The sequence below is a fragment of the Peromyscus eremicus genome, chromosome 2, assembly GCF_949786415.1.
Source record: "Peromyscus eremicus chromosome 2, PerEre_H2_v1, whole genome shotgun sequence".
NCBI classification, from domain to species: Eukaryota; Metazoa; Chordata; class Mammalia; order Rodentia; family Cricetidae; genus Peromyscus; species Peromyscus eremicus.
In genome coordinates, this window is record NC_081417.1 from 102,751,240 (window position 1) to 102,760,720 (window position 9,481).

At 38.9% G+C, this 9,481-nt stretch overlaps 1 non-coding gene across 1 annotated transcript; it reads right to left on the reverse strand.

The window, feature by feature from the left end:
- Positions 1-260: 260 nt before the first annotated feature.
- Positions 261-333, reverse strand: Trnak-cuu (transfer RNA lysine (anticodon CUU)). The gene has a single exon. It is a non-coding gene; the product is annotated as a tRNA-Lys (tRNA).
- Between the last annotated feature and the right edge of the window lie 9,148 nt (positions 334-9,481).

Below are 9,481 nucleotides of genomic sequence, written 5' to 3' on the forward strand. Positions count from 1 at the left end.
GGAAGGAAAGAGAGACCAGCTGGAGCCACCGCCAAGACAAGGAAGATGTAAAGTACCGGTAAGCCATGAGCTACATGGCAAAGTAAAGATTAATAGAAATGGGCTGAATATAAGAGTGAGAGCTAGACAATAATAGGCCTGAGCTAATGGCCAAGCAGTTTAAATAATGTAAGAGTCTGTGTGTTTATTTTATAAGTGGGCTCCGGGACTGGCGAGACTTGGCAATGGGAGCTGGAGAAAAATTCTCCAGCTACAAATGGCGCCCAACGTGGGGCTCGAACCCACGACCCTGAGATTAAGAGTCTCATGCTCTACCGACTGAGCTAGCCAGATACTTACAATTTTCCTTAGTTATGATAAAAGATAAGTTAGAAATAAAACCTTAAACTCACAAATATAAAATAGATATCTTCTTTTATATTGTAACTATAATTCTTACTTGATAATTATTTTGTTATATGTAATATTACTATGTTAAAGTTAAAACCTTCCTTTTTGAAAAAGAAAAAAAGGGGAAGTGCTGTGGATATCGCTCTATATAAATAAAGCACTGATTGGCCAGTGACCAGGCAGGAAGTATAGGCGGGACAAGGAGAGAGGAGAATTGAGGAAGGAGAAAGGAAAGAGAGACCGGCTGGAGCCACCGCCAAGACAAGGAAGATGTAAAGTACCGGTAAGCCACGAGCCACATGGCAAAGTAAAGATTAATAGAAATGGGCTGAATATAAGAGTGAGAGCTAGACAATGATAGGCCTGAGCTAATGGCCAAGCAGTTTTTAAATAATGTAAGAGTCTGTGTGTTTATTTTGTAAGTGGGCTCCGGGACTGGTGGGACTTGGCAATGGGAGCTGGAGAAAAATTCTCCAGCTACAGAGGTCTTTTGCCTCTCTCTTTGGCACATTATAAAAAGTCTTTTTCAATAAAGGGTGAGGCTGTTGGGTATTGATCCAGGCCCTCCTGAAGCTATCCTGTGTTTCTGTTTTTCTTCTCATTGTCTAGGTCTCTCTTTCTATCTATTATTTCTTAATTCCTCTCTCTTCCACCTAAGAACTCTTCAAAAGATGGGAGAAGGTTGGAGCTGGACTCCATTCAGTCTCTTGTCATCTAGGGCACATTTTCAACCAGAGATTAATTAGTCCAGATAGATAGGAGGAACACCCTTGGGGTGGTGAGTATCCAGCCTGCTACACATTTGACAGGATCCATAAATGTCAGACTGGTGCTTCCCACATGGCAGAGACATTTGCTTGTCTGAAGATGAATAAGGACATGTGAATTTCCTACCTTTGAGCCTTTTAAGAGACTCACCATGGAATGCTGATGGTTATTTGAAATATTAACTCTTCTGAATTTCTATTCTGTCCCTGTGGAATCACATGGCCAAAGAGGCCTAAGAATCTAGCCCAAATTTCCCTATGAGTTGGAGTGATTCTAGAAGTAAAAATTTTCCTAGTAAATGACTCCTCTCTGTTCCCAGAACCAACAGAACCAAATGATGGGTGTGCTGGGAGTAGTGGCAAGTTCATTTAACAGGATCATTGTATGTTTGAGGACAGTCTGGGCTACATCGTAATATCATGTCTCAAAGGAAGTGAATGAAAGGCTGGGTGTATCGGTTATGTATCATACTATTAAATATATACTTTCTTCTTTGTTTTCCCTAATTTCCAGTGTAACTTATTTACTTTTCTATTGCTGTGACAAAACACCATGATCAAGGAAACATATAAAAGAAAGCATTTAATTGGGCTTACAGTTTCAGAGGATTAGAGTCCATGATAGCAGAGCAAAGAACAGCTGAGAACTCAACATCCTGATGCACAAGCAGGACACAGAGAGAGCTAACTGGGAATGGCATGAGTTTTTATAAACTTCAAAGTCCACTCCCAATGACACACCTCCTCCAACAAGGCCACACCTCCTAATCCTTCCTAAACAGTGTCACTGACTGGGGATCGAGTATTCAAACATAAAAGTATTCAAACCTATAGAGGCCATTCACATTCAAACCACCATACAGTGTTTCTATGAGTAAATGAATAAAATGAATTGTGCAAATTGTTTGAAAATATTGTAAGGAACTTTTTGAATGTAGTATTTTTAACTAATAAATTATTTTTACAGTAGAGAAAAGAGAATAAGATATTTACAAATCTCTTATTAGTTCTGTTGAAAACAGGAAGACAAGAAAATGTTAAAGAATGATTCATTGTAATTTACTTAGATGGAGTCATTTATTGCAATCCACCCAATACTCATGTCTTTGATAAATAACTGGGAAAGACATAGAAGAAATACAAAATATAATAACCTTTACCTTAGTGTCTTCTATTAAGGATAATCATGATAAGTTGGATCAAATACATATACAAACTATATGATCAATAAAAGGAAATGAACAATCCAATACTTGATATTTACATTTAGGATTACCTGAAAATACCATAAATTTCAAATTTCCCATACGAACACTGATTTTCAAATTCCTACCGAGTTTCATTGCTCCTATACGTCTGTGAATTCGGCAAGTGGAGTGAGGCGATCTGAGTGGCTCCACAAAAAGAGAGCTCAAGAGAAGCGCAGGGACAAAGTCACTCTCCCAAAGTCCAGCATCAGTTGCACAAATTCTCAACAAAGACCTGAGACTTGATATTTTACAAGTCAATCTCCAGGGAAGGGCTTAAAAATGGAATGTATTGAAAGTAAAAACCTCAGGAAAGCATCGCTTTTTTTCTGAAGAAGAATGAGGTAAATACAGAAAATATGGTGACCTTTAGAGATATGGCAGTTAAATGAAAGAGATAAATAAAAGGAAGCAAAATATAGTCCTATTTTTGAAGAAGATGCTCCTTTCACAAACCCAGCACTGTCAGCAAATCTGCATAGCCTGGTGCTATGGGAAGAGCTCTTGGGATGAGGACCCTCATCCACCAAATGCTTAGGAATAAAATCCAACAAAGCAACAGGGTTCAGTGCAATGCCCTATAAGAAGAATAAGTAAAACAAAAAATGAATTTCTATGGAAAGTTCTCTTCCACTCCAAAAAAAAAAAAAAAAGGAAGAAAAGAAAGAAAAAGAAAAGAAGAAAATAACTAACCTCCAAAGTAAATTAAATATCCTTATGTAGCCATTTGGAGAGGTTTCCTTTAATGTATATGACTAGGAATTTGAGAACTAAAATTGAAAACAGAAAAACATGCAAGAAACACAACGTTATTGAAGTTAGGAAAAAGACAAGGCTATCTTAGAAATAAAGACAAATTACAAGCTGCACAGGAGGAATAGAGTAAAGTGAACTTTTCATGATATGCTACAGAGTCACTGTTTCTGTCTCTCCACATTTCCCATGTTGAAACTTGATTGCTAGTGATGGTATTAAGAGGCGGGACGTTTGGGAGACCGAGTGGGCTCTGCACTTAGAATGGGATTAAAGTCTTTAATAATGTAGCTTCACAGCATCCATTTGTCCCTATGCCCCTTTTGCCATTTGACAGTACACAGACTTTTGACTATTAATAATGGAGCCTCACCAAATACCAAAAACAAGCTAGCCTGTGAGACTTGTCTGTCCTTAAAATATTGGGAGAGATGTGTCTCTATTTATAAATTATCCAGCCTTTTTTTTTTGTGTGTGTGTGTGTGTGTGTAAGATGTATACAAGTATTTTGTCTGCATGTTTATGTGTTGTGTGTGCAGTGCCAGTGGAGGCCGGAAGAGAACATTGGACCCGCTGGGACTATAGTTACATTTGGCTATGAACCACCGTGTGAGTGCTGAGAATTGAACTCTGGTCCTTCAGGGCAGCTAGTGCCTTCATGCCTACTCCTCACATCCCAACTACTTTCCAGAGCAGTCTGAAAAGATTAAAACAGAGGTATTGAAAATAACTTGGAAAATAAAGTGAGAAAAGACAGAAGAAAAGGGAAGTTGGAGAGCAGAGATGGTGAAGAAGATTGAATGTCCAAACAACTGGAATCTTTAAAGAAAGCAAATAACTATGGAGCAGAAGTGAATGTTCAAAGTATAACCATGAAAATCCCTCCAGAAATAATAGCATATTTAAATCTACGTACTGAAAGCCCCTCCATGTACACAAGGATATAGCAAAAACTACACCTCAAGAGGAAACAAACAAACAAAAACCACACTAGTGACAGGTTTAATGTCACTTCATTACCACTTAGAATCTAAGGCTTAGATGAACTGGGCAATGAAAGGATTATAAAGACTGTGGATTATGATGACTTCTGTATACATTATATTAAGATTACATCAAACTCCATGTCCTTACAATAAAAAAATATGCCTTTTTCTCAAGTACATATTCAACTACTCATGAAAATTGCTCATTTTAGTTTGCAAAAAAGATTAACAAATTACAAACATTTTTAAACAATTTCTGCCTAGAATTTTCAGGTACTAGATTATTAATAAAACAAAGAGACCATTTATCTGATTACAAAATATCCTATTAAACAAGTTATGTGCAAAAGAGAAAACCAAACAAAAATTATGGAATTTCTATTTGGGTGTGTTGGCACATGCCTGCAATCCCAGTGCTCAGGAGACAGGGTGGAATGTTGAGAGCTTAAAGAAGACATTGGATTCCATGGAACCAGAGTTACAGAGAGCTATGAGCCATCATGTGGGTGCTGGGAACCAAACCCAGGTTCTCTTGAAGGCTCTTAACCACTGAGCCATCTCTCCAAACTTGGAATTAATTCTTGATACAAAGGAAGTTTTAAAAGTCATAAAAGACTGTTTTTATATACTTGTATAAAAATGAGAGATAACATTTTAGATCATATATATATATATATATATATATATATATATATATATATATAAAATAAATCCAAAATATATAAAGAACTCCTATAATTCAACAAAACTTCCAAATAATCCAATGCAAAAATTGATAAAGGCATCTTTCAAAGATACATAAACAGTCAATAAGCACAAGAAAAAATAATCAGCATCATTATTCACCAGGAAAATGCAAAAATGTGATGCTACTTTACACTTCCTGGGATAACTATGATTTTAAAGGAAAAATAACACGTGCTGACAAGGATGTGGGGAAGTTGGAGACTTCCATGCATCCCTAGTAGAAATGCAAAATGATGTAGCCACTCTGGAAAACAATTTAACATATCCTTAGCAAACTATAGGACCCAGCAGAGCTGTATTTAGGAGTATTGAAACTGGGATCTCAGACTGATGTTGGTACATGATGTTTCTAAAATGGTTCTTAAAGTAACCAAAAGATAGGCATTACTTATGTCTTTCTACAGATGGATGAGCAAATTAAATGTGTTCTAATGGAATGGAATATTACTTAGCCATAAGAAAGGGATGTGCTGATGAATAGTACAATGAAGTGGACCCTGAAAATAAATGCTAAGTGAAATGATCCAGACACAGAAAAGCAAATATTGTAAGATTTCAAATTATATGAGGTACCCAGAATGAACAAATTTATAGAGATAGAAAGTAGGAAGAGATTACCAGGGGCTGAGGGGATGGGTACTAGGAAGTTAATGTTTAATGGAAATGGTGTTTATACTGAGATTTACACTGAGATAATAAAAAGCTTTGAGCATAGGGCATGGTAATGGTTACCCAATATTACAAATATATTTAATGCTACTGAAGTATATCCTTACAAACAATAAAAGTTATAATATATATATATATATATATATATATATATATATATATAGAGAGAGAGAGAGAGAGAGAGAGAGAGAGAGAGATTCCACAATTTTTAAAGTTAAAAAAAAAAGCAAAGAAGGAGACTCCATGACTTAAATGCAATGGAAAATACACAAGAACCCCTCAAAGTGCTCTCTGTAGCTTGAATCCAAAGAATCCAGCACAAGCTGTATTGAAAACAAGCAAGCAGGCAGGCTGCTAGTAGAAAAAAAAGAGAGGCTAACCCCTTTACCCAGCTGTAAACCTGGAGAACCAGAATAATTATCCATTCAGCAAGATATGCACATTGCTGCAGCAGTGACACAAATATCTTGGGAAATAACCAATAGTTATGTCCCTGGTTTTAAGGCCCACTCAGTGGAAAGGAACTCATGCTTGGTACTCTAAATCCAGCCACAAACAATGGCTGTGGAGAGGTCACAGACACCCCTCAGGGCAGGGGAGACTTCTACTATCATTTTGCTAAACTGACATAGTATCTAACTGGCTTCTAACTACTTATCGTTATGCCTATAAAGTAGTCCATCTCTGACCCTTTATCAGAGCAGCTTCTTTGGAGAGTGGACAATGATTGACACAGAAAACCACAGATGAACAAGGTGTAAAGAGCAAGTGACTGTGGAGTGCTCATCCGGAACTGTGACATCTCTATCACTCTCTCTTTCCCCAAGGTTCAAGGGTATTGCAGAAGAAGGTGCAGAAAGATGCTAAGAGTCAGAGGGCAGAAAGAAAAGCTGAGAAACAGAATCTTTTGGGGGAGGACAGGCAGCTCCACTCACAAGTTCCCAACAGCTGTGGAGGCATATACAAGACCTATGCAAGATCAATCTGGTTATACATTCAATCTAGGATACTCGAAAAGCCCCACTCTTAGGTGAGAAGCTACAGGCAGTCAATGGTTGCTGTGGGAAAATCAGCTTTCATTAGGGGTGGGGCTTTGTCAGATTGTCCATTGTAGAGGAGACAGACCAACATCAACATGCATGTGAGCAAAGCTATTTGGCCTCAGTAGGTTTGTGTGTGTGTGTGTGTGTGTGTGTGTGTGTGTGTGTGTGTGTGTGTGTAGCAAAGAGGTTTTTTTTCTTTTCTTTTCTTTTAGATAGGTTCACACTATGTAACCCAGGTTGGTCTTCAACTCAGGAGCCTCTTGCCTCTGCTTCCTGAGTGCTGTTATTAGGCATGCATTACCACACTTGTGTTATTACTTTTTGTGATAATCTAATTAAACTGTAAATGACTTCAGTTTGCAAATCATTTTGTTTACATTTATAGTCCAAGAATGTTACTCTATAAATAACTGAATAGAGACATGAATTAATTAGACTAGGAATTCCAGCTTTTCATAATTAAAGAGAAACAAAAGTGAGGCTGAAGAGATGCTTAACAGTTAAGAGCTTGTATTGCTCTTCCAGAGGACCCAAGCTCTGATACCAGCATTTGTGCTGGGCGGCTTACAACCACCTGTAACTCCAGCTCTAGGGAATCTTAAGCCCTTTCCTGACCTCTGTGGATACTGTCACACAAGTGGAATACATATGCATACACATACAAATACATACACATAAAATAAATATTTTAATGGGAGGGGGGCAAAAGTCCTAAAAGGTCAGAGGAGAGTTCAGGAGAGTGTAGCTAGAGTTTTCCTGCCTGGCCCACAGTCAGGACAAATCTCTCTCACCTGCCAGTCCCACAGCCGCTCAGACCCGACCAAGTAAACACAGAGACTTATATTGCTTACAAACTGATTGGCCATTGGCTAGGCAAGAAGTATAGGCGGGACAAGGAGGACAATAAAGCTGGGAAGTGGAAGGCTGAGTCAGAGAGACGCTGCCAGCCGCCACGATGACAAACAGCATGTGAAGATGCCGGTAAGCCATGAGCCATGTGGCAAGGTATAGATTAATGGAAATGGATTAATTTAAGCTAAGAACAGTTAGCAAGAAGCCTGCCATGGCCATACAGTTTGTAACCAATATAAGTCTCTGTGTTTACTTGGTTGGGTCTGAGTGGCTGTGGGACTGGCAGGTGAGATTTGTCCTGACTGTGGGCCAGGCAGGAAAACTCAAGCTACAAATGGCGTCCAACGTGGTGGCAAGAGTTTCCACCTAAAAACTGAGAAAAAAGATTCTAAAATGGAGCTAAAAACAGCTTCCTAATTGTCTCTCTCAAATGAGCGGCAGCTGCCGGTTTGAGCTACTGGCAGGTTCCTAGCGTGCGTGCTCGACCTGCAGTTTGGCAGGAATGAGGCCTCTGCAAGTGGCACATTAAGCTGCATAGTGGATTTAGACTTTGCTAGTACAAAACAAAAAAAAGAGATTTCTGGGCTACACGCTGCTTGGATAAAAGCATAGACCCACGATAGCTCCCAGAGCTGGTGGTAAACCACCACCATGTTGGGAAGCTGAGGTGGGCGGAGCCAGCAGCCACAGCTGCTGCAGTTTAAAGCAATAGATTCACAATAAGACAGATTCAGATGTAATAGTTTACAATGTGTGTAAAATATACGTAGGCTTGAAAGAGGAAAAAAAAGGTGATATATAGAGTTATAGAAACAAATACGTAGTTTTAAAAAATAAAGTCTTTAAAGAGACAGTAAAATTAATATAAAAAATAAGCCGCGTGAAGATGAATATTACACAGAGAATCTGGATTGTGTTGTCTTTGGGATTTTTAACTGCAGAAAAACTTTTGATTGTAAAAGCTGTTGAGTTATGCCAAAATGTATATTTTAAAGGTACCTTGACTTCAAAATTTGGATATAAGGATATGTTGCTTTGGAAAGGAGACTCTGCTTTTGTTCCCACAGAAAGCCAAAGGCTATGGATTTGTTCCAGATGAAGACACATCAGGTTTGACCAGCCAAGACCCCCTGAAAGGTCTCTGATGACACCATGGCCCAGATGATCCAAAATCCAGAACGGTTTGAAGGCATCTGGCTCAGACGATACAGCCTCACGGACTACTCCATAATCCTAAAATTTTCTTTGTATCCCCATAAGATACAGCACCCCCCTCCAGCAGGAAGTAGTAAGAGAAGCTATGCCCAAATTCCCAAATTATATGTAATTTTACTTTGTTAAGGTTAAAACCTTCCTTTTTGAAAAAAAAAGGGGGGGGAAGTGCCGTGGGATGTTCTGTATGGCAAATGTTTTGCTGATTAGTCAATAAATAAAACACTGATTGGCCATTGGCTAGGCAGGAAGTGTAGGCGGGACAAGGAGGAGAATAAAGCTGGGAAGTGGAAGGCTGAGTCAGAGAGACGCTGCCAGCCGCCACGATGACAAACAGCATGTGAAGATGCTGGTAAGCCACGAGCCATGTGGCAAGGTATAGATTAATGGAAATGGATTAATTTAAGCTGTAAGAACAGTTAGCAAGAAGCCTGCCACAGCCATACAGTTTGTAACCAATATAAGTCTCTGTGTTTACTTGGTTGGGTCTGAGTGGCTGTGGGACTGGCAGGTGAGAGAGATTTGTCCTGACTGTGGGCCAGGCAGGAAAACTCAAGCTACAGGAGAGCAGTGTAAGCTGAGCTGAGAAGGACATGGAGGATGTCTAAGAGTAGAGGGGTGAGCCAAGAACACACTTCTGAGAAAATAGGGAGATTGAGAAGTCCCATGTTTTCCTAGCTTTCAAGCACTTTCTCTTTTGCTGTTAAAGGCTCTGACGTGAAAGAAAATGTTTTCAGACTTTTGGTTGTATTTTATTGTGAAGCCGCAATGGAATTCCCATCCTTCAGGTGATCAGGAGAGAACTTAAAAATGAA